This window comes from Xenia sp. Carnegie-2017, unplaced genomic scaffold, assembly GCF_021976095.1.
Source record: "Xenia sp. Carnegie-2017 unplaced genomic scaffold, XeniaSp_v1 HiC_scaffold_3, whole genome shotgun sequence".
Taxonomy (NCBI): Eukaryota; Metazoa; Cnidaria; class Anthozoa; order Malacalcyonacea; family Xeniidae; genus Xenia; species Xenia sp. Carnegie-2017.
This window is the reverse complement of record NW_025813493.1, coordinates 6278129-6304648: the sequence shown is the minus strand read 5'-3', so window position 1 is coordinate 6304648 and position 26520 is coordinate 6278129.

Sequence of the window (26520 nt, the reverse complement as noted above, 5' to 3'; positions counted from 1 at the left end):
GCCCTTGAACATTCGAGAACACAAACAAACCCATTTACTGTCATCATATCAATTAAATATCAATTAAACATCTGTGACTGGTACAATCTGACACTGACTTCAACAGAATCGAAAATGAACGTTTTAAAAAGATACAAAAATTGTTTTCACCTCTTTAATATATTTAATAATCAAAGCGATTTGTGTTGTGACAAAAATCGCAAGTTTTTGTCCATAGAATCACACCTAAATTCAAAACAGAATACCATAAACTAGACAGAATACTAATAATATCTTAAACAAAATCCGTTTGCTGTCATCACGTCTATTAAGCAATTATCTTCAATACCTGTGACTGGTACAATCTGACACTGACTTCAACAAAATCGAAAATATGCATTTTGCGTTAAACAAAGATGCAAAAAATTATTTTCACGCTTTAATGTATTTAATAAACAAAGCGAATTGTCTTATAACAAAAATAGTATGTTTAATACATAGAATCACACCTAAATTCAAAACAGAATACTAATAATATCTCAAACAAAGTCCGTTTGCTGCTGTCATCACATTTATTAAACTATTATCTTCAACAAAATCGAAATATGAGATTTGTATTAAAATTTAGTAAAATTCTAACATTTTCTGTATAACTTTATCAGATTTTTGCGTTCTTTTTGTAATTCTTTAATTGCTTTGATTTCATCTTTACACACACGAAAATATTGATGAACTTTAACTTGATCGTAATTTTGTTCTTTTAATTCAGAGTGCATCATCTCTAATATTTGTTCTATAAATCCCTTGAGGGTGTCGATGCGATGCTCACATTTATGCACCTTATCATCTATTATATTGTACCAATCCCTGTTTGGCGTCAAAGTCATTATGATACACGTGTGTGTTGCAAAACACACTTTAACGTTCAACTACTAACAATCGATGCAGTTTGTGTTGTGACAAAAAAACGCAAGTTTTAATATATAAAGAAACAATTTTTTTACAAATAAATTCAAAACAGAATTATGTAAATTTTAGACAACGCTAATAATAACTGAAAGAAAATCCATTTGCTGTCATGACATCTATTAAGCAATTATCTCATGGGTAATGATGGATTCTGATACTGCTAGCTTCAACAAAATCAAAAATATAAGTTTTATTAGAAAATCTAAATGCAAATTTTTTTTTCAACACATTAAAGTATTGAATACTCGATGCGGTTTATGTTATGACAAAAATCGCAAGTTTTAACATATGTGAAACAAGTAAACCCAACAACAGTATGTTTCACTGGGGTCAAAAGGTTATATTTGCGCAAAAATTTGATCTATAAAATTCAAGCATTTATTTCGTTTACTTCACTTGCAAGCATACACTTATCGCAAAGACAGTGAGAAAAAACGGTGAAAGCAAACAAAGAAAAGATGGGAAAATGCCAAAAAGAAAGAGTATTACGATACAAAAGACGTCAAGAAAAAAATAAACAACGCAATAGAAAATATATTAAGATATACAGTCATATTTGGAAAGAGGTTTGCGACGAGATGATAGAGTTTATTGAAAAAGAGTCAAATCAATTTGAAGAAATCATCGAACTATTAGAACACGATATAAAATTAATGAACAAATAAAAACAAAAGAAGAAGAAAGAAGAAAAAGAAAAAGTAATAAGAAAATCTAAAGATTATTTAGAATTTATTTTTTTAGATGTTGACATGTCTGACAATGAAAAACAACTGCATGTTAATCGTCTAAACAAAATTTTTGATGAGTTATATTAAAATTGTTATATGAACTATATTTCATCACTTTGAAGTTCTTCATCCAACTTAGCTTGTGCTAATATTAACTTTACTTGAGTATTTTCTTTTATCTTTTCATAATCAGTTAACGAATTGTTTAAACAATCGCATTCCTCTTGCAAATCTTGAATATCTTTTATATACTCAATATGCCTTGCTTCATTTTGGTCTTGGGTCTTTTTCAATTCATCTTTCAAGGATTAAATTTCGTTTGAATATTCATTCATTTTTGCTTGATTTTGCGCTAGCTTCTCTTTCAATTCTTCGGATTCACTCTGCACGTCAAGTATTTGTTTTCTAAATTCACGAAATTTTTTATAATTTTCGCTGAGTTCGATGTTTACATCATCATCATCATCATCAGCTATATAATAAAATTTTCTTTTGAGCCAATACGATGTGTTTGGACTTTCATCTTCAGATGTATTTGGACTTGAATTGTGTGATGTGTTTGCGATTGATCCTTGTGACTCCATTTTATAAAACAAACTTAACAAATATATAACACGTTATTTCTTCAATGCATACAATTTCAGACAACAGGTCTTTTATATACTGCCAATATTAAAAACCAAAAATTCAAGCAATGCAAATATGAAGCGTTCAAGATTATAATGCATACAACGACCATATATAGTAATAAAAACATGTAGCAATTCTTCATTGATGCAAAGCATCTCAATTAGTAACTTCTAGAAAAGTCAAAGTCAAGGTTATATTCTAAATTTAAGCAAAAAATAGTATCAGGTTGTACCAAGTACAACCAAGGGTATGTAGCAAGTTCAACCAAAGGTAATCATACCATAAATAGATTAAATGAAAGGAAATACAATTTTTTATATCAAATTCGGGTAGTATATAAGAGCTTGCTCGTTAAAAATTTCTTTATTATAAAGAAAAAATGGAATCAAACGTGTCATATGAAGATTTTTTACTTTATTTGAAAGATAAAAGAAACAAAAATCGCTTCGATATGTATATAAAAAAATTAAAGAAAAACATTAAAAGCAAAAGAAAATCATTTTCAAGAAGAAAATAAATTTCAAGAGAATAATGAATATGTTTCTCTACAAACACCCATAACGAATTGGATAAATACTGAGACAAATAACAAAACAAATTCTGAGACAAGTCGAGAAGAAAATCAAAATCGTGCATCATCATCACCAGATTCTCCACAACCCACGGATGAAGATACAGCAGAAAAGATTGATGGCAAAGCCACTTTGAATACTTATCATGATAATATTCAAAAATCATCTCCTTTACCCATAATTAATAATGTATATTCAACAAAAGATTCTCCTACTAAAAAAAATACAACTCTTATGAATATCATGTCTCCAATCACAACTACAAGTATGATGTCATCAAACACGATGTCTTTCTTAAATTACAATGTCCCCACACCGCGCACTTTTTTAAGAGAACTTGGAGACATTGAATTTAATCAAGATCAAGGATTTACAACTCCTCCTAATAATAATACTATGAATCAAAATCAAGGAAATACATCTCCTCCTCCTGAACAAATGAATCAAGATCAAGTATTTGCTCATCCCAATCTAGTATTTACAAGTCCTCCTCATAATCTTAATGAATGGGTAGGTAAAAAAAGACAATTAATGGATGCTACTGAAAGTATAAAAAAAAAGAGAGGACGTCCGACCAAAAAAAAACTTGAAGAATACAACAACGAAATCGGTAAAAATCCTGAATACTCTTGTAATATGTTATCTTTTAACACCGGTCAAAATTGTATTAATAGACAATTTTATTCACTTATAAAAGGAAATATCATATGTAAAAATGAGGAAGAAGCAAATTTTTTAATTGATCTATTTGAGAGAAGAAAAAAATTACTTGATAAATTAAAAGAACTCAACCAAGAAATTAATTTAAACAACACAATGGAGTATTTTTTTAGAAAAATGTCTTAAAATTCGTTTATATACATCAATTTGTAAATACTTCATATAATACTTCATATAATAAAAAATTCATGTTTTTGTATTTTATTGAGGGTAGTATCAGGTTGTACCAGACACGGTTCTTAAAGATGCTCGCTTAATTGATGGGATGGTTGTTGGTGTTAATAAATCAGTTCTACATATCGGACAGTTAGAAAATCCTTGTAATAATAATTGTGTCAAACAATCAAAATGTATTTTGTGACCACATTTTAACATTCCGATTCCAGTTAATGTATCTTCCAAACATATCATACATTGAACATGTTCGTTTTGCATATATGATATTGATTTTTCCTTTTCCTTTTCGAAACACGATCCACAAGCATCACAATGAAATGATCTATGTAATTTAACTCTACAAACACCACATTTTACACAATGATAAGGATCTTTCGAATAATCATCGTAAATCTTACATTTGTCACAAAAATAGTCAGCCAACTTTTTCTTACACTTGATACAATATTGTTGAATTCCTTGCTCAAAACCACAATAATTACACATTATCCAGGAAATATCTTTTGGATTGACTTTTTTATTGCAAAAATGATCTTTATTATGACAATGATGACAAGGATAAAATCTTTCACAACATTTAAAATAAAAAGAACAATTTTTTTAGAGTGTATACAATTTGTAAACATACATTGATACTTCTGTATCCGAGACATTTCTCCATCAATCTGTTTTTACATGGAAAGGTAAGTTATATATATACACACATCTTCAGCTATTCAGCTACATAGGAAATTATTTTTTCAACATTACTGTTCATAAGTACTTTCATTTGTTCAAAATGTTGATGATTATCATCATTTTCATCCAAATATTTTTTTAATAATTTAATAAATTCTTCAATAAGTGATTTTTGTTCCAAGATATATTTCTTTTCAGCTGCATCAAAAATCATTCTTAAATTATCTTCTTGACATTAATCAATAACATCAAAAACTCTGCACTGCTTTTTCCAACTCAAAATGACATCTGAAGATAGAAACACTTTATTCGAAATAAAGTCATCATCAGTTAAGAATACTATAGTTCTACTTCGCCAATCCGCCATTATCACCAGCAAGAAATGATACTAAACATCTAACACTCAAATGTCAATCAGACTTCGTCTTCTTAAATATATCTTCTACATCATCTGGAAAAACTGAAGCAATCTGGTTGTCGCTTGATGACTGCGGCGATATATATAATACTTTATCCATATTAAATTTGCATTTGAAGACCGCAACCATTTTTTCGAAATTTCAGCAATTAATACAATAATTCTGTACACGAATGTCATATTACCAGTAAGAAATTATATTATGCAATATCCGGTACTTTTACCATCTTATATATATCATATAGTTACTATTACAATTTTTTCAATAATATTTTTATAAAATACTTTAATTAAATCCAATTGTGTAATGTGCTTATAAAATTCTTTTTCATCATGATAATGAAAGTAGTCTTCCAATTTTTCTATAAATATGTCAATACTATCTTTTTCGCTGATTATCATCCCTTCATCGCATAATTTGAAATTAAATTTTCTTCCATCTTCAATTTCTTTGTTAAAAATAATCATCCCGCCATCATCAATGAATTTAGATATATATTCTGATTTCATAATAATTTGACTTAAATCTTTTTCTTCATCAAAATCTTCATCGCGCTCAAATATAAAAGTAATACTTTGATTTGAAGATTTCACCATTATCAATTAGATAGCAAAACATTCAAATGAAAAATAAATCTTTTGTTGAAAATTTTACATTAAAAGAGTGATAAAAAGGGTAAGAAATTCGAATTTTTTTTTAAAAAAGAAAAAAAGAAATATGATGAAAAAAATTGAGAAATTCGAATTTTTTTATAAAAATAAGAAATATATTTTTACAATAAAAGATAAGAAAGGTTAAATTTTTTTATTTATTTACTAAAAAAGTGTAGTATATAAATCCTTAATATCAATGTAGGGAAGATAACCACATTGGTATTGAATAAAGAAAGATGGAAAAAAATGATGTGAATAACCCTTCCAAAAATAAAGGTGGATTTGGAAATATTTCCTATGGAAAACCATCATTTTGTGAATTTAATAATTTTAATTCACATCATATTTCTCCTCTAAAAGATGTAAGCAATCATGTACAAAATGTATCTATTGTGAAATTGAATCTTCTGTAGATTCAAAAGTTTTTCTGAATTTAACAAAATAATACCAGTAATAAATGGAGAAAAAAAAATTGAAGAAAAACTTACAGAGAAAATTGATGAATTTATAAATCATCTAAGAATGGAATTTGAGTTTAATATAAAAGAAATGTATGAAAAAGTAGAAAAAGATATAAAGTAAGAAAAAATACAAAAAAGATTTTTATTAATTTAAAATAAATTTATTTGGGTAAAAATGTTTGTACTTATAAAAAAGAAAAATAAAAAAACCATAAAAGGAAGCGTTACAATGATTGCTTACTAATAATCATTGTGAGGCTTGCTTTCATGGTATTATTTACATGATGCCAAAGAAACTTATATATAAATCAAGACGCGAAGATGAATATATTGCTATTTGCAATCGATTGAAGACGTATTTTGACTTTACGTCATTATAATCATATGTTCAAAGAAGCGCGATGTCGAAGAAACTGATAAATGCGTCAAGAAAAAATACAAGAGAAAATACTAAACCACTGAACTGTATTAACTATGTTGAAAAACACTCTAAGAAATATCCCGATGGAAAATGTATTTGCAGCTACAATGCAAATGAATTTCTTTGGAGAGGATATATTGTTCATTGGTTGCATAATCTACAAGAAAGAATTCAACAGAATCAACTTTATTATGAAGGAGATGATGAACATTTTCAATTTCCATATAAATCAAATAAAGGTGAAGTTGAATATGTTCCCTATTCTTTTTTTATGGATAAAGCAAAAAGAATATAAATATGTTGGTGTTTGCAATCGTTTGAAGTCGTTTTTTTAAGAAATAACTCAAAGCACAAAAAGAAACCCTCATTTACAAATGTGTGTACAATGTAACATACCATCTTCTACAAATTTTACATGCGTTTGTGTACAAATAGAAGATTGGATTAATTGGTTTTGGAACGAAGAAGTTGGTGAAAAGACTGAGTTATATTTGAGAGTCTTTCTTGTGGATCTTGTATTAAAGCGAAATAATTTATATCATCAATAAATTGGACTTTGGCAAAATTTAGAATGTGTAACATACCAACTAAGTCAAGTATTCATACATGTCTTTGTGATCAATTGGAAGATTGGTTTAAGTGGTTTTGGTTGGATAATGAATTTGGTGAACTATATGAGTCCTTTTATCGATTTTATATTGTGGATAAAGCATTGAAGCGAGACAATTTGTATCATCAATAAATTGGACTTTGGACTTTCCATATTTTCATTCCAAAAATTGGACTTTGGACTTTCATCAATGTAATTATTTTGTATTGTATTTGATATATATCTTTTTTTATAAAATCTTTTATATATTTTATATTACTCTTATTCACTTTTGTAATATATATATGTATATTATCACAGGCTCACCCTTCTCTATTTTTATGTTTACTAACGCTGACTACCCCAAAAGCGATCCCCCCGGGTTTTTTTATTATAAAATGTATTATGACTATTTTTAGACATAATAAATTTTATAATAAAAAAACTTGAGCCTGCGATGATATATATATATATATATATATTAGTTTACTACTAACATATTATCCCCGTTCTTGAATCGACATGAATAGTACTGCTGGCGTAATCGCACTATTTGCAATATGGAGACTCTAGCGAATTGGTTTTTCAGCGCATCCCAGGCTTCCCTTGCAGTATGCGTTTCTCTTACATGAATTTGTTGTTCAGGTTCCACCGACAAGCAGATATACGTGCACGCTTTCTTCGACGCTATCTTAAACCCTTGTCTTACTTGTGCCGTCGCATCCTCAGTCGGCGTTTCAGCCGATCCGTCGACATGACCAAACAAATCCATGCTCTCAAGATAAAGACGCATATTGAACGCCCAATCTCGGTAGTTTGCTCCATTCAACTTCGGGATTTTCATCGAAAAATTCGACAAATCCGTTGACGTCGCCATACTTAAATTCATATAAATATTATGAATGTTTTACGCATATTTTTCGTTAAACTCACACAGTTGTGCTTCAGGCACATCTTCGAGTGTCCTGTGCCCATAACCTATTAAAATGATCAGTCACATCATTGTGATTAATATGGATTTTATTTGTATAACAATAACTGTGTGCTCATCAACATTACAAAAGTGTGAAGAGATTAAAACGATATTACGTAACTGTAGTCACGTGGACTGGTAATATACTAATGTGATTATTATAAATATGTTTCCCTTCTAACAGAGACGATTATAGATTTTGCGACAAATGTGGACATCAGCTTGTGCAGCTTGTAGGTTTGTACAAATCGAAATAATTTTAATCATTTGGATCTTACTATTTAATGTTTGTTTCAACTAAATGATAGATGTCTTTATTAGTCTTATACATATATATATAAAACAAATTTCACATTATTGTATTGTCTATGTACAATTTATGGTTACTATCTCTTTATTTTGTTGAAAGTTTTGAATTGCATAAAATTTAAATAGTATGTATTTCTTAATTTTGCAGCTGCAAACCAACCTGTTGTAGATCAGATAAGAGAAGCCATTACTTTTTACTTCAACTGTGGCTATACCTATGATGTTATACTTGACTTCTTGACAAAACATCATGGAGTATCTATGAGTCTTAGAACACTCAATAGGCGACTAAGAGAGTATAATCTGAAGCGAAAGAATGTATCTGTTGATGAAGCATATGTAAGGGAACTGGTTAAAATGAAGATGGCAAATGCAGGAGAACAGTCAGGATACAGGACCATTTGGCATGCTTTGAGGATAATATATACTGTACATGCACCCCGAGAAATGGTTTGCAGAATTTTGTATGAACTTAGCCCTGCAGCAAGTGAAGCAAGAAAGGCAAAAAGTTGAAAAGAAGAATATATTTGTCACCTGGACCAAATCACTGCTGGCATGCAGATAGTAAGAGAAAAATGGAGTTAAGGAATATATAATAGTAGAAATACAAATAGAAAATGACTGCTAAATGATTAGTCTAAGAGATTTATATTAACCAATTGACATTTTCCCAGTTTCGTTTGCTGGCAATAAAAATTCACCTGGATGTGTACAGAATCACACCCCTCCTCCACTAAATAAAATCAGTACAATGTCTGGTGTGCATTCAAAAAATATTTATCAGGAAGTGTCTTTTAGAAGCAGTACATATCAATCTTTATTTGTGAAAGGTTATGACAAGCTTAAGCCCTTTGGCTTCCCTGTGCATGGTGCAAATGATGGATACAGTCGAAAAGTACTATGGTTACAAGTTGTGAAATCCAGCAATTCGCCAGCTGCTCCTGCACGGTTATATCTTGAGTTTGTTAAGCAGTTAAAAGGTTGCCCAGCTTTGCTCAGAACAGATTGTGGAACTGAAAATGAAACAATTTTTTAGAGCTAATGGCTATCATGAATATTGTGCAAAAAAAGCACATAAGTATGGTACATCTACTGGAAATCAATGAATTGAAAACTGGTGGTCTCATTTGCGAAAGATGAGAACCCATTGGTGGATAAATTTCTTTAAAGCTATGTGTAACTCTGGTGTGCTAAATATGAGCAATCACCTTGAAAGGGAATGCCTTTGGTTTTGTTTTCATGCTGTACTGAATGATGACCTTCAGAAAGTTAAAGCCAGCTGGAACTCACATCTTATCCGCCCATCAAGGCATGATAGTGTTTCTGGACAGCCAGATGTACTATTTTATTTGCCAGAACGTTCTGGAGGTATAAACAATTTGCACAGAGTGTCAGAAGCTCAAATTGCTGAGATGGAACTGAAAGTTGATGATGAAAATCAGAACTATGAAGAAGATTATCAGCAATATTTTCATCATTTAATGGAAAGTGAAGGCACTCAATATCCCACAAGCCCAGAAGAGGCTTTCAATTTATTTCAAAAGCTAATGGATGTAGCCTCTTAATAATGTATCATTGCACAACAAAAATAACATAAATGTACTACATCTTATTTTTGTCAAAGTACGTACAATAGGTTTTGTAATAGTTGAACTGTTCTAGTGTACCACTTCTAAATTCTTCAAAATCCAGCACACTCAATCATTGCTGAACTCATCACACAATTAAATTCCAGTTGCTGGTAGTGTACAGGTAAAGTTAAGCTAAGGTCACATGTTGAAGCAACAGGTCTACATTTACACCCATCTTGGCAGCCATGCTTGAATTTAACAGTGATTTTGTGGGAAAACCTAAAGGAGGTACACTCCTTGACCCAGTTATGAATTGCAGTAATGCAGGTAATCAAAATTGATCCTCACCTGTAACAAAAGTTAACACCAGCTCATGAAATCACAGAAAATGCTAAGCATTAATTTGCTTGTACTTGAAGTATTTTAGACAGTGATTGACAACATTACCTGTCTCTTCATTTTTTTCCTCCACATAATCATGAAAATATTTAAAGATGTTTATTTCCTGCTGTTTGTAATTGGAGCCATTCTCACTGAATTCTCCTTTGATGTCTTCAAGAAATTCTTCTGGTGTGAATGAGAAACAACAACTCTGCACAAAGACAGTTTCTAAACAGTCTGGGAATTCTTTTATTAAATCATATGTACCAAAGAAGCGAAGGCCATCGATGATTTGGTTTAACATAGGCATCAACTTTCTGAACTCGAACACAACAATAGATCTAAAATAAACAGCAACACTACTAGAAAATATACATATATCAGACAAGAAACATTGTCCATTGATAACCACAACATTGGAACAATTGTTACCAGCAGCCATATTATATATGTTACTTAGTAGCACATCTAGACTATGTACATATGTTGCTAGAACTGTTTAGATAGCTAATAAACAAAATAGAATCTCTGGAAAATAGTTTCTCTCGGGTTGGTACCCCTCTGTAACCAATCTTGCCCAAAATTTCAAAAACATTATCTCTCATCAATGCTGACTGGAATGAATCGTCATCATCAAAAATTTTAACTGGATTAATTCAAAAACATGCATGTTTGGAAATGTAAAAAGTACATAGGTATAACTGTTAAGGACTCAAATGGATACAGATATCGTATGCCTTTTCAATGACATTTTTCAGATGCAGATCTTCCACAACATCATCTGAAATGTCAGCAGTCACATTGTCAATGCCTTTTGCAATATACCTGTATATATGTTTTTTAAGAAAGCAAGGAGAAGGTCCACCTAGTACAATGGTCATGCTCATCAGTTCTCCAGCAACTTTAAATTCTTCTTTTGCCATAGCACCCATATTGGCACAAGGCACACCATTAAGAATTAACTTTCTTCTCATCTGATGAAGTGATTCTGTAATAAAAATGCAAAATAAGGCCCTGGCTTGATTTAAAGGAAAGATCATGAAAAATACATAGGATCTGGAATTTGCTGCACCATTCCTTCATTAAAATTTGAACAACATAAAACAGGTTGTTAATGCTAGGTAATCAAGCGCTGCCTCCCTCTACACGAATAAATATGGTCTCTGGACATATGCAGGCTATGGAATATAGAAACATGCACACAATGCAAGTATTTAGTTTACCTGTAAAAAATTCTCGCAAGGGACCACCCTCGTCCACCGCAGGTTCTCCAAAGAGAGTCACTTTTAAGAGTAAATCTTCTTTAAATTATTGTTTTCCCTTTGTTTTCTACATTTCTCCACATAATCTTCAAATGCATACATTCTCCTTACATTAACTTTATTTGGGTGACTTTTGTCAATATTTGGACATAGCTTGGATGAAGTGATATTTTTAATTTGTGCAATAGTGAGATTCACAATGGACACAACATTTTCTCCAGATGCATCTACATTATTATTCTCTACATTACAATCATCTTTCTCACTATCAGAAACTCTACCAATTGGGTCAAATCTTTCTGCACACTCATCTGCATGGCTTGCAATTTCATTTTTATCGAATCTTTCAAAATAAACTGGGCATGGAATTTTTTTGCTATTATTATCATCATCATATGCAAGGAATGGAAAAATGCTGGGCTGGGTTGTTTTCCTTATAGGTAATGTTGGACAATGCCTATCTTTGTTTAAATCATGAGTCTCATGACTTTCAACTAATATTACATTGTCTAGGGCCTGGATATCAAATGGTGGTTCAGCTCGGCTTGATAGTGGTGGTGCACAGATGATAACGGTGGATAGGAAAGAATAACACATTTGGCATTAGTACTGGTTGATTGAGCAATATGACTAATGGATTGGGTCCTATGACAAGATAGATTGGAAGGACTGCCAAAAGATGGAGTTGAAAATATGGCTTCCATTTGATCATCATCACTGCTTAGTCCAAGCTCCTGCATTTCAGCCCTTCCCACACATTCATCAGCACACAAATAAAGATGTATTCTTGAAAATGGCTTACCCAACTCCTCTTTATATTTTTGTAGTGTGAACAAGTTGTGAGATGACCGTAGACGCTTAACTTCTGTGTTATCCGAGTATAACAAGTGATACTTCTTCCCACAACTAAATGTTCGAAAATGTTTCGAATGTTTGGTTATCGCTTCTTGCAACAACTGCCGTGCATCAATGTCAGCATCAACTGTTAAGGGAAGGGTTCTTCCTTTTAGGGCTTTTAAGGAAACATCTTTGTCGTACTGCTTTATCGCGATCTGTATTTTCAATTTTCCACGCAAAGTTGCTTTTTTCCCCTTGATGGTAAGGTTTTTACCCGGTTAGTTGCTTTTGCTTGTTTAAATTCTTCAAAAGTAATTGCTCGAGCTTTTGCATGTGCTTCAGGCGTGGATGCATTGCAACTATATTGCTTTATCTCTGAAAAACCTGAAACATAATAATTCAAGCTTTATAATTATATTTGGAAGAAATAACCATAAAACTTTAATATAGAACGAACACGTGCAACACAAAGTCAAAGATTGATATAATGCAAATAAACTTCACGATTAAGCAAAATGTACTCGGATTTCTGCTACACACGTTATTTAAAACTTACTGTAAATAGTTTCTTCTACAGCTCGGACAAAAGTTTCACTTGTCTTCAACATGTTCGTCGCATTGTATACACAACTTTATGGTTTCATTCGCTTGTTGCTCGTGTTGGTGTAGTAGGAGCTTGTTTTGAGTTCGGTTACCGCCTCCCCCCCCCCTCCCAACGTCCAGTGTGTGCACGTGTGTTATTTTTGCCAGGGGGTAAGAGAGTGTTCGGTATGTTTATTTGTATAGAGAAAGATAATTTCAGCGTGGAGAAGGGATTATTTGCTCTTAGCAACCTTTCTGAAGAAGTAGCATTTCAACAAGCAGAAAATTAACATTTGTGTGGAGCAGTTCGTTTTCCATGGAGCAACATTATATTTGTACGGAGAACACTCGGGTTTGTATGAAGAAACTTGATTTGTATGCAACAGCTACATATGTCTACGCAGAAGCTGTGGCACATACGAGCCACCGTATACGGGCCACCGTAGTATAGTCCTTAGAAAGACTGTTTTTGTTATTGTTGACTGACGTTTCGACAACCTTAGTGGTAGTCATCTTCAGAGTCAAAAGAATCACAGTCAACAAGAACAAAAACAGTCCTTCTAAGGACTATACCAACCTGGATGATCTACATCTACAAACATGTAACGATACTCCTGGGTTTAAACCATTTACTTTATAACGAATATTATTCTGTGCAATATTGCGCTCTAAGGGGCGGTTTACATTAGAGGTCTTACCTTAATCTTTGCACGCCAGCCGATCGAACGCACGTACGCAAGGACAACTATAAATCGTAAAATAGTAACTTCATTTCTACTTTTTACTGAAAATCTGACAGGATTATACAAATCGTATGGTGTGCGGGGCTTTAAATTCGCATGTGTTTTTTTTTCTGTGTCGCAAATTTGCAAATTCCTAAATTCGCCCCTGCCGATGATAACGACAGAAAGAAGGACATATACCTCTTCAACGCATGAACTTAATTTGTTTTTGAATAACCAAAGGAGCACCGTACTGTTCTTTCAAATAATTGAATAACATGTCAAAGCATACTAAATAATTTTATGCGAACAATAGAGTAAGATGTTATAAGGTCAAAAATTTTTTGTCAGATCAAAAGCACAGGCGAACATTTGTCACAACAATAGCATCACGTTTATATGAGAATGAAGTTATGCAAATTCAAATAATTTAAAATATTTGGTGTGAGCCTTTAGTTGAAAATTATTTAATTCGCACCCCTCCAACTAAAGCGCCGCATTCAGAATTGGAAAATTGAATAAGCGCTGCGGTGCTAAATCGAGCATTTACAGTACTCTAGTTGAAAAATGCTTTTGGACAAGTCCACAATTTTGCCTATACATAGGAATGCTACGACTATTTTGATTGTCAGGAGAGGTGAAGAGGACAACGACTTAATAGTTTCTAGAATGTGTTGATTGATTTTAAATGGCGGGTATTAGCAATTTTTTTAACTTAGGTTATCCTCTTCAATATCGTTTCTTTGAGTTTAGATTTGCTCAGCTTACGAATTGTCGGTGGAAACACAGGAGAAGTAGTTCCCAATATTAATGGTAAGCTGAAGGAATGTAAAGTAAAAAACATAAACCAAAAAAGGACATCTTGTAAACTTAAGTCCAAGTTATTTAACAAGACGATTGAAACTGTAATATTTGTTACTAATAAAACTGACATTCTGTCTGATGATGGTTTTGAAATAAACCCGAAATATTACATTTTTAATTGTCTTGTTTAATAACTTGAATTTAAGTTTAGAAGATGTATTTTTTCGGATTATGTTTTATTTTATGTCTCATGAAGTTAATTAATTGATAATTAATTAATGATTAATAAGCAATTATTGGATGAAGTTGAGCATTAACATTGACCTCGGTCTGAATAATTCTTGATATCATGCGAAACACGAATTCAATAATTGTTGCATTATTCACGGAAGTATTATCAAAACATATCAATATAAAAATATTTCAAACCTTCGCTAATTTGTTTTTGTCAGACGGTTTGTTCAAGTTCGTCTCGTTGAAATATGTTGTAAATGTGTTCAAAGCCAGCTTCGCCGCTTTTTTAGTGTTTTCCGCATCCTTTTCATTTAAAAGCTTTCACATCGTTTTTAGAAACTGTGGCAAACATCGCTGTTGTTTGATTTGTTTTCAAAACCAGCTTTTAATGGCTGCCATATTTGTAGAAACTATTATCTGTAGGTTACGACGTCATAACCTACAGATATCGAGAATTATCTGCAGGCAGTTGACCAATCACAGCCGAGAATGCTCACATAGTGAATAATAACAGTAATTAATCAATTCTAATTAATTAATTAATGAAGATTGCCTATTTCTTATTAACAATTAATTAACTTAAGAGTAAAACAATCTTGTTTTGCATTTGAAATATATAGTACAAAACACCCTACAAAGGGTAGGCATAAACTAACTGTAAGGTAGTATGCATTAAGAAGTAGCATGTTAGTGAAGTAAAGCTGCAAAGGTTCTCATTAAACTAAGCTGACAAAAACCACTGTCGGAGACAAAACGTTTACATCACAGAGTTCTGATAATTGTTAAATAAGAATAGTGAAGTCACTGAAATTCAGTCAATTCTCTGCTTTTTACTCATTTTCTTAAGGAATTCTGATCATTCTTACTTGTATTTAGCTCCATATACATAATATAAATCCTGACACGGTTTTTACATGCACATGATAAACAATGACTTGGACGAGATTTGAACTCTCACCTTCGGGATACTAGTCCGCCGCTCTACCTGTTGCGCTACCAAGCCCAGATGGATTGGAGACGAGTAAAATCTCTTAAAACTACGTATGGACGAGAAGTTCTCGTCACAATAGATGCTACTGGATTGCACCGTGTTTTGACTTTATTCCAAAGCCATCATCAGAAAGATTATACATAATATAAATCCTAACACGGTTTTTACATACACATGAAAAACATGTGACTTAGACGAGAAAAACATATGACATAGACAAAAACAAAAAAACATGTGACTTAGATTCCAATCCCTGTGGGCTTGGTAGCGCAAAAGTTAGAGCGGCGGATTATTATCCCGAAGGTGCGAGTTCAAATCTCGTCTAAGTCTCATGTTTTTCATGTGCATGTAAAAAACCGTGTCAGGATTTATATTACGTGATGGAAGTTTCCGGTAACGTAGAAGTGTCTAATCTGTCATTTTCTGCTATTGACAAGTCTGCATCACTTGTTCTAATTGCTATCATAAACATCGAACTGAAGATTATAAAATCGCAAGAAGCTAAAAAGCATACACTAGAAGAAAAAACGCATGCGAATTCCAGCGTTGAGCTATAGGACTTTTGTTCTTATATCTTTCTTGTTACGGTGAACGTAGCAGTCGTAAATATTACTTTAAAATTTAAAACAACAAATTTGATTAAAAAAGTCTGTTTACTTAGCCACGTTCACCATCTGTGTCCGCATTTTACGCAGATCAATTGATGCTCAGTTTTGTACAATGACACAGCGCTTCTGGAATTAAGCTGTACATTATTTAACGAAACTTCTTCCGTTAACACTGACCGTAATAATATATTTGAGTACATTTGATCCATTATGAATTATTTTGCATATATTGCTTGGAATATTCTAATTGTTTATTGCTCATTATTATATGGTTACTTCCGGTTAAATGGCGCGCTTTTATTGGCTCAGAAGCACTTTTGCCGGTCCATTATTTTCCCGTTATCGACAACGGTAAAAAACGCGTAATTTTACAGTCAAATGTAAACAAACTTCGTAATGCAAACAGCAAAACACAAAATATCGTAAAAGTAGATTTGCCCATCTTTCACTTCATACACTTTGTAATTATCGTCCGATCTCGATTCGAGTGTATACCACTGATCTGATAATAGACGGGATATAGTTTCTACAGGTAGCAAAAGTGAAGCCTAATTATATATGCAAAATTCACTTCCGGTTACCACGGCGAGATACAAATTACTATAGAAATGTATGGCGGATAACGTTTACAAACATGGATTTTCGAATATTTAAGACCTTTCGCGACCCCTTACTAACCTCAACTATTAGTCATGGATAAAACAGATTATGCGAATCGATTTGACATGAAAATGATTCCGATAGCTGTAAAATATCGACGTTAGTGGTGATTTAAAAGTTGTACATGCGAGAGTGTATTTTCTCCCCTCGTTGCCAATGCAAGATAGTTCACTGCTCGCTTACCAATTTCTGAGGCAGTTATGATCTAGTATACGTTTCAGTTCTTAAGAAATGAGGTGAGTTACTTTTTTTATCATTCTTTCTTTATGTTGAGAGATTGTTGACATTTTATTTTTGCTGTAACTTTATTTTTTCATGACCAAAGTACTACTGATGCTTAAACAAGACAAGTCTATTTAGTTTCTTTCGCACTTTATCTTTAGTTTCCATTTTTGTAGTTGTTTTTCTCAAATTGTATAGTCGCACTTTGCGTTTAATTATTCAAAGAAGTATGATTTTCATTGACATTAAAATCTAACGAAAGCGTTCTACACACATTATGACACTTTAGTATACTGCTTTTGAAACATCAAGGTAATGTAGCCAGCCAGGTATGAATTTGCAGGCCCTCTTTATAATCATCTTGGTTTTTGTTTAAGTTAATTTAAATTATCAACAGCAACATATGACTGTGTCCACGGTTTATAATTATAAGTGTGTCCAATTGTATCCAGTATATCAGTTTCACATTGTCTTGTGCTAATTCCTTTACAGCCATGAATACTGCTTCTCAGGAACAGTTTAATGTCTACAGTTGTAAATTGGTCAACTGTTGGATTGTTGAAGTCACACTTTACAAGTGGAATAAAGCTCTTGTCTTTCTTATTACTACAAGACTCAAGACTGATGATGAAACTGTTGCTGAAAAGGATTGTAATGTCAACAGCAATTCATATTCATACCATCCCTAACTACATTCATATCTTAAGAATAATTTTAATGTTTTTGGAAAAATATTTAAGGCATTAATATTACATTCATACTAACTTCTGGAATTTGCTTAGCACTTAGAAGAGGAAAATAAAATTTAGAGCAAAAAATGAGATTTTAATTTATATTATTTCTGAGTACAAGAACATTATTTTTGAGACCAGTGTGAAAAAGGCACTGATCTGATAATAGATCAGATCAGATCAGAGGAAAAAGGGCGCGGAATTATAAACTGGCGCTGTTTTCATACACGAAGTTACTGCTTTCAACTGTGATTCTGAATTCGTTAAAAAATTAAAAAAAGTAACTGCAATTGATTCAAAATATGGGTAGACAAGGGATGCAATGTTGTGCACTCGGCTGCAACAAAAGACAAAAAAATAAAACAACTGAGTTAAATCGGAGTGATAGTGATGAAGATAGCTCACCTGACGAAGAGACTGTGACAAAAAGGCAACAACCTCGCTCGTTTCACAGGTATAAAGTTCTCTATCAATTACTAATTCACCTGTTTTTCATAAATTGTAGCTGTTACAAGGGGTACAAGAAAAATACAAAAATAGCTATAATATTTTATGACGTCTACAAAGAATCAAGTAAGACAATTGATGATGATGCTCTCATCCGAAAGTATGATTTACAAGGGACAAATCACAGCAGAGATGAGGATGAAGATTATAGTGATGCACCAAGCTTTTCCACTTTATCTGAATTTAAAAAGGCGGCAATATCGTACATGGCTGGCTATGTTGCCCAGATGGTGCAAAAGAAAATAAACTGTCCTGTTTGTCATGAAGCAGTCGGTTCAAGAAACTACAAAAATGAGTCTGCTTTCCTGACTTTAAAAGACAGGGGTAATTTGTTTAAAGTGCTTATATTACGAATTTTAGTCCCCCTTTTTTATGAGCTTAATTGAAAGACCTTGTTTCAGTGATTTTAAATCTGCAATTATAATTGAAATTGGATTGGTGAAAGTGATTTTACGGACGTTCAAAGTCACGATTTTCAGCATTTTTTTGCGAACTTTTTGATCGGTATGCTAATAACTTGTGAAGTAGAAAGTTGAACACATATATCATGGCGTATTCTACTAGTAATCTTAATAAGAAACGCGGAGGAAAACGCTGTGTTGCTGGCGGACCTAATCAAGTTAGTTGCGCCAATGATTCAAAAACCGAAGGAATGTCGATGCATCTTTTTCCTAAAAAAGAAATAGAGCCGCAAAGACATAGAAAATGGGTAAATTTTGTGCGTAAACATAGACCGTGTTTTGAAGTTTCCTCTACCTCGTGTCTGTTTTCTGCGCATTTTGAAGATTCTTGTTTTGACGTTAATTTGAGCGTGCAAATCAAGCTCAAAAGAAGGTTGAAGAAAGATGCCATCCCAACCATTGACATGGCTGGGATTCCTGAACCATTACAGGACGAAATAACCGATCGAAAGCGAAGACAAGTAAGTTGACGCTTGTTTATGTTAATTTTTCTTTTTCCAAATGTAAATTCGATATAAGTTTTGTAGATTATTCGACATACTCTCCATAAGCCACCGCTGAAGGAAACATGTTTTCTCGATGAGGAAGTACAGCTACTAGTTATGGAGCTGAGCATGTTGAAGTATGCACTGGGGAAGCAAACGATTCGCCATTTGAAGAAGAACTACATACAGTTGGTGAAGATATTTGTGAATCCCAGTCTCCATGTAAATCGTGCCATCGTCTTAAGAAAAAACTTACATCTTTACAAAAGACTTTAAGCTGGTATAAAAAGACAAAAGCATCTTTGAAGGAAAAGGCCCAGAATTTGAAAAATGAATATCGAAGCGAAATCAGGGAAAATCGTAATACATCCGTGGTGACCAGCATTAATATAGATGATGGAATGCAGGGGAGTGCTGAAGAGCTTTTCGAAGGAGAATCATACATGGACTACTCCTCTTTCGAAGAGTCTACTCAGAGTGAAGATTTAGATGAAGATACCACAAGTAATACAGTCAGGTATTTTATCTTATAAAGAATTAGATCTGTTGTATTTCATAATAATGAATTTTCTTAATCGTGTTACAGAATTGATGAAGGAGCAAGCTCGCATGAACAACCTATTTTCATGGTATTTAACATCTCATTGGTCGAGTTATATGAAAAAATTTGCTTTAACTGCAACGCTGAAAATCCAAAAGTACACATTGAAAACATTGGTTCGATGGCCATTGTAGAGCAAAATTGTGGTAAATGTGTTGAAAAGAACTTTATGTGGTAAACACAAAAAGGTAAAGGCCGAGTATTCTTCCATCCCATAGGCCCACAAAACCATCGCATTAACCATCTGTATGCCACAGCTCTCAAGTACCTGAAGTAAATAAAAAGGTTGGACTAATTATTGTTGATGAAAAAATGTTGATGATAACATTGTTTCTCATACAATTTACAATCTTACATATTTAATGATTGTGATGCTTGGCGGAGATAAGCACGTCCATTCCTATCTCTCAATAGTGGCTCGATGTTTTCAAGGACAGCCTCATGAACTAAAGGCCTAAATTTGGCATGCTGTGTTATGCATGATATTTTCTCAATGCTGCCATCGAATGTCATTTTCTGCAAAGCTGGTCCTATTTCCTTACAGCATCTGTACTCTAATGCGCCTTCTAACAAATCGGTATGACAGCATTGACAATTACACCTGAAACGTGGGAGCATTGTGGTTTATAAAGTAACTTTAAGCCCGGCGCACACAAGAGCTATGTGCTTAGCAATTGTCATTCGTGGCGAGCAAGTTTCTCTCGTGTGCGCGTACTGTTTCCGACGACTTTTTTCCTGGCAGAACTGGCAAATATCAAACATGTTTGATATTTTTGCGATGTGGCGAAATGCTTTGTCGATTTGCCCGTGTCTTAAATTGCTTTTTGTTTTCGTCACAGCGCATGCTCAATAAATCTCATATCAAACAAAAATGGCGGTTTCCTCAAATGAGTTAAATTCTGTGTCATTTTCTGATTCCGAAGAACAAGACGAAATAGCACTTTTATGCCTGTCATAATCCACCGCTTCGTCCATGTTTTACGACAAGAAGCTGGTAAACGCCTGCGTCTACGGCGAATTAGCAACAGGCATAAAAGTGCTATTTCGTCTTGTTCTTCGGAATCAGAAAATGACACAGAATTTAACTCATCTGAGGAAGCCGCCATTTTTGTTTGATATGAGATTTATTGAGCATCTGCTGTGATGAAAACACAAAAGCAATTTGCTTCAAGACGCTGCACACGGACAAATCGACAAAGCATTTCTCCACGCGTGGCAAAAAATATCAAACATGTTTGATATTTGCCAGTTCTGCCAGGAAAAACAAAAGTCGTCGGAAACAGTACGCGCACACGAGAGCAACTTGCTCGCGCCACTTGACACGAATGACATTTTGCTAAGCACATAGCTCTCGTGTGCGCCGGGCTTTATGTATATTACAAACAGGAGAAAACAACAACTTACCATTCACCGAGTGGAATTACGCCATAACTTCGTTGTTCTAATGTCGCAGCGAGAATTCCATCGGGATCATCTGGAGTATGCACTTCATCACCATCTCCTGCGAGCGGCTCATCGTCATATGCGAAGTCCTTTAAATGCTCGACATAACCCACGGATTCCGAGCTCGAAACAGATACGCATTCAGACATCGAATTCAAATTATCTGAGCACTGATTTGAGGCCATACTTTCCGGACAACTTGTTTTTTAATATTTTATTGAAAATACTGTCATTATTTGTTTTTAAGACAAGAAAAACGACAGCAAAATCACCTCCTATAATATATTATATTGACGGAAACAGACGTGTTCAACTATCTACGTCACAAGTATCAATATGGCGTCGAAAAAAATTCGCAAATAGTACCCGACTTTAGAGGCAAAATAAAGAACTTATATTTATCTGTTTAAGTCCAGCGACATGTCATAGTTCTTCAAATAATCCAAATTTTCAATTAAGCTCCTAAAAAAGGGGGGCTAAAATTCGTAATATAAGCACTTTAAACCAACAGCAAGTGTAATAGTAATATGCAATGAAACAGAGAGGTGCTTTCAGAGAATGTTGGCAGCTACAGATGGAAATTTACCGCAAGGGAAAGGAATTCCTGATGCTATTGCTTTGTCTGTAGTAAATGGTAGAGATTTGAGGACCACATTCAAGGATCTCGATGCACACATGTTGGATACTACTGTTCACGAAATTCATATTTACTCATCAATCAGTGGCGTAGCTAGCGGTCCCGCTACTCCCGCCCGGCGGGAGTAGAAATTTCCCAAAAAAATAATAAATATTCTATTTGGACATAAGATATACATTATTTCACGAACAATTTGTAATATTATGTTTTATTCGTTCATATTTACGCTTTTATTAGGTGGTTCGTAATCGTAATACAGCAAAATCTCAAGATTTGTTATGTAACCTAGCAACCGCCTTTTCTCGCACATTGCATACTCGCGCGACTCTCCACGTATTCCGCCCATCTTCAGAGGGCGGAACATACAATATAATTCTATATAAGAAGTTTTGAATTCTGGTTTGCTAAGGGACTTGACGCATGCTCAAATCTGCTGTTTTTATAGTCGAACTCCCGCTATTTTAAATTGGCGGAGGTTGTAATTATTCGACCTTTTAATACGAGTACAGTGATTAATGATTATCAAATTACGTGTCATTGTCGGTATTAATTTTCCATTGTGTTTACTCTCAAATTGCTATTTTGTATTTGTGTATGACACAATGGCTTCAAGTGCGACTGCGATTTGCTCAACTGATGTTGATTTAGTAAATAGCTTATTAGCTAAACCGTTCTCTGCTCGATCGTCGGTCGAACAGAATGTTATCGTTCATGAACGGCCTACTCCTGATTTAACTATCCAAAATAAGGGAAGAGCATTTCAGAGAGTATGAGGCGAGGCTGGAAGGACTGGCTGTGTGGCAACCTTGCAGAAAGTGTTTTGTTGGCCATGTCTAATGTTTTCCCCAAAAACATCGCCATCGTGGACTAAGAATGGCTACAACGATATGCGGAGTATTATGTCTGATACTAAGAAGCATGAAAAATCTAAATCGCATTTGACTGCCTTTAAGACATGGAAAACGTATGGAGCTAGTGAACGAATTGATTGTCTTATGTCCCTCGCTAGAAGAAATGAGATTCAGCGTCACAATGAGGAGGTAAGACAAAATCGAGAAATTTTAAAAACTGTTACTGAGGCCGTGCTGTATTTGTCAAAGCAAGAGTTGCCATTTAGAGGTCACAATGAGTCCGAAGGTAGCTTGAACAAAGGTAATTATAGAGAGTTGCTCGAATGTTTTGCTAAGTTTGATTCTGTATTTGAGCGTCGACTGCACAGTAGACTAGCAGAATCTGATATAGTTGGTGACAGAAGATTTACTGGAGTCTCCCCAGAAATTCAAAATGGTCTTATCAGCTGTCTTGATTCAATTATTGAAGATGAAATCAGAAAGGAAATAAATGATTGCAGATTTATGAGTATTCAGGTTGATGAAGCATCTGATGTCTCCACCAAAGAGCAGCTAAGTGTTATTGCTCGGTTTGACAAAGCAAGTGAAATTATGGAGAGGCAATTAGGATTTGTGGATGTAAGTATGAACAGAAATGCCACAGCAATATCACAAGTTGTCAAAGATAAACTTGGTGATAAGGTAAACAAAGGTAAACTATTCTAATATAAAAAAAAACTGGTTTTACAAACATATGATGGTGCTTCTGTCATGTCTGGCCATATCAATGGTGTTCAAGCATTGGTTCGACAAGAGTATCCTTTTGCTCATTTTGTTCATTGTGCAGCTCATAGATGGAACCTGGTCCTATGCCAGTCAGCCTCATCAATTTCTCCTGTTAAAATCTTTTTATTAATATAGCTACATTCAGCACATTTACAAGCAATGCCAAAAGAAAAGCTTTTCTCACATCTAACAACCTTGAGTTTCCTGCCCTGGTGAAACAAGATGGTATTATCGCTCTAGATTAATCAATGTATTGCACAAAACTATGAAAACTTTTAGATATTTTTGAGGGGTACTTGAACAACTAGCTGGGTGGGATGATGAGTCATTAAGTAAAATAAGTGGCTTACTGCATTATCTTGATAGCTTTCTCTTTGTTTTCTAGTGTGTGTTTTTACAGGATTTTAGAACAGTCCACAATTTTGTATTCCATTCTTCAAAATAGGGAAACCCATTTTAACTATGGCATAAGCAAGATTGACAATTTCAAGCAGTTTATTGTGTCACTTCGCACAGATCAAGCTTTCACCGAGTTTTACCAAACTGCACTAGAAAAATTAGGCCCACCAGCAACCAGAGCAGATAGTAGATACAATTACGAACAGCTTTATTTTGAGATTATTGATTCTATTAAAGGCATGTTAAGTGAACGATTTCAAGATATTAATCAGTTCGAGTTTTTAGACCTTGTAAATCCTAAACTATTTACTACATGGAAGGGCATAGTTCCACAGGAGAAGATCAATCTTCTCAAAGATAAGTATAGTCCTCTTTTTGACATCCAAACTTTGGAGAGTCAACTTTCCTTCATTTACAACGACAAGGACTTTCACAAAGAGTGCAGTAATGAGGTTCTTAAATACATCTTCAAATTTAATCTCCAGTCGAGTTTAGGTCAAGTGGTAAATTTTTAAAATTGAATGGTGTGTTGGCAGTGGCAAGTGCTTCAGTAGAGAGGTCGTTTTCTTGCTTAAAAGGGTAAAAGCTATTTAAGAAATAGAATGGGTCAAGGTCGGCTTAGCTCTTTGTGTAGAATATCTATTCACAAAGATATCATTGAAAAGAAAGAGGAATCAGAGGTGTTGCATAACGAGGTGGTTGAAAATTTGTAGAAAAACCCAGGAGGCTGGCCTTTCTTTATAAATGATGAGTATAGTATGTGTTTTGATATTTGTTCGTATAATACATGGTACTTCATTGAGAAAATTAAGCATAACTTTAAAGAATAAAGCCATCCCTGTCTACTTGCCCCAATCTAAACAAGTTTAAACTAACAAGTAGAATGGTAAGAACAATCTCTATGCACTTTAGAAGTGTCGTATACTATATTATTTTTGTGCTAATACAAATTTCTTCTGTTTATGCAGGGCAGTGATGAGTAAATTATGTTTTAGGGGACAATTGTCTCCTGCGTAACGTTTCTCTGAGCCACCTTTAGTACCTTTTTAACTAGTTGCAGTTTCAACGATTGCCACAATAAGAATGCAGCTAACAAAAAGGGGTTTTTATAAATTATTGTACAACAAATAATTCGCCCTCGAAATCGCAGGAAATGCTGTTTCCAAGGCTCTGGATTTCAAAATTTTCAGGGGGAGCATGCCCCCGGACCCCCTAGTGGGGTCGTGCCTCCGGCGCAAGATGGATTGGCGGGAGTGACTATTTTTCCTAGCTACGCCACTGTCATCAATTAAGACCATATCTAAATGCTACAGCAAGGTGCGACTATACCATTTAAGGAAAACAACCACAGAAATGGAAACTAAAGATAAAGTGCGGAAGAAACTAAATAGACTTGTCTTGTTTAAGCATCAGTAGTACTTTGCTCATGAAAAAATGAAGTTACAGGAAAAATAAAATGTCAACAATCTCTCAACATAAAGAAAGAATGATAAAAAAGGTAACTCACCTCATTTCTTCAGAACTGAAACGTATACTAGATCATAACTCCTCAGAAATTGGAAAGCGAGCAGTGAACTATCTTGCATTGGCAACGATGGGACAAAATACATTCTCGCATGTACAACTTTTAAATCCCCACTAACGTCGATATTTTACAGCTATCGGAATCATTTTGATGTCAAATCGATTCGCATAACCTGTTTTATCCATGACTAATAGTTGAGGTTAGTAAGGGGTCGCGAAAGGTCTTAAATATTCGAAAATCCATGTTTGTAAACGTTATCCGCCATACATTTCTATAGTAATTTGTATCTCGCCGTGGTAACCGGAATTGAATTTTACATATATAATTAGGCTTCACTTTTGCTACCTGTAGAAGCTATATCCAGTCTATTATCAGATCAGTGGTGTATACGTATTACTTCCAACCTTTGTTTTCAAATCAAAAGTGATAATACCGATGATGAAATGATTCAATGTCGGTAAAATCGAAAACGTTATGACAACAACAACCGTTCGGATCTTTAAAACTCGTGTATTTTCAAATAAATATAATTCCAATAAATACGGTTCAACTTCCTTTGAACATTTATATCCATCCAAAATAATAGGGATGATCGTCAGTGGCGTAGCTAGGAAAAATAGTCACTCCCGCCAATCCATCTCGCGCCTCCGGCGCGACCGCACTAGGGGGGTCCGGGGGCATGCTCCCCCGTAAAATTTTGAAATCCAGATCCTTGGAAACAGCATTTCCTGCGATTTCGAGGGCGAATTATTTGTTGTACAATAATTTATAAAAACCCCTTTTTGTTAGCTGCATTCTTATTGTGGCAATCGTTGAAACTGCAACTAGTTAAAAAGGTACTAAAGGTGGCTCAGAGAAACGTTACGCAGGAGACAATTGTCCCCTAAAACATAATTTACTCATCACTGCCCCTGCATAAACAGAAGAAATTTGTATTAGCACAAAAAATAATATAGTATACGA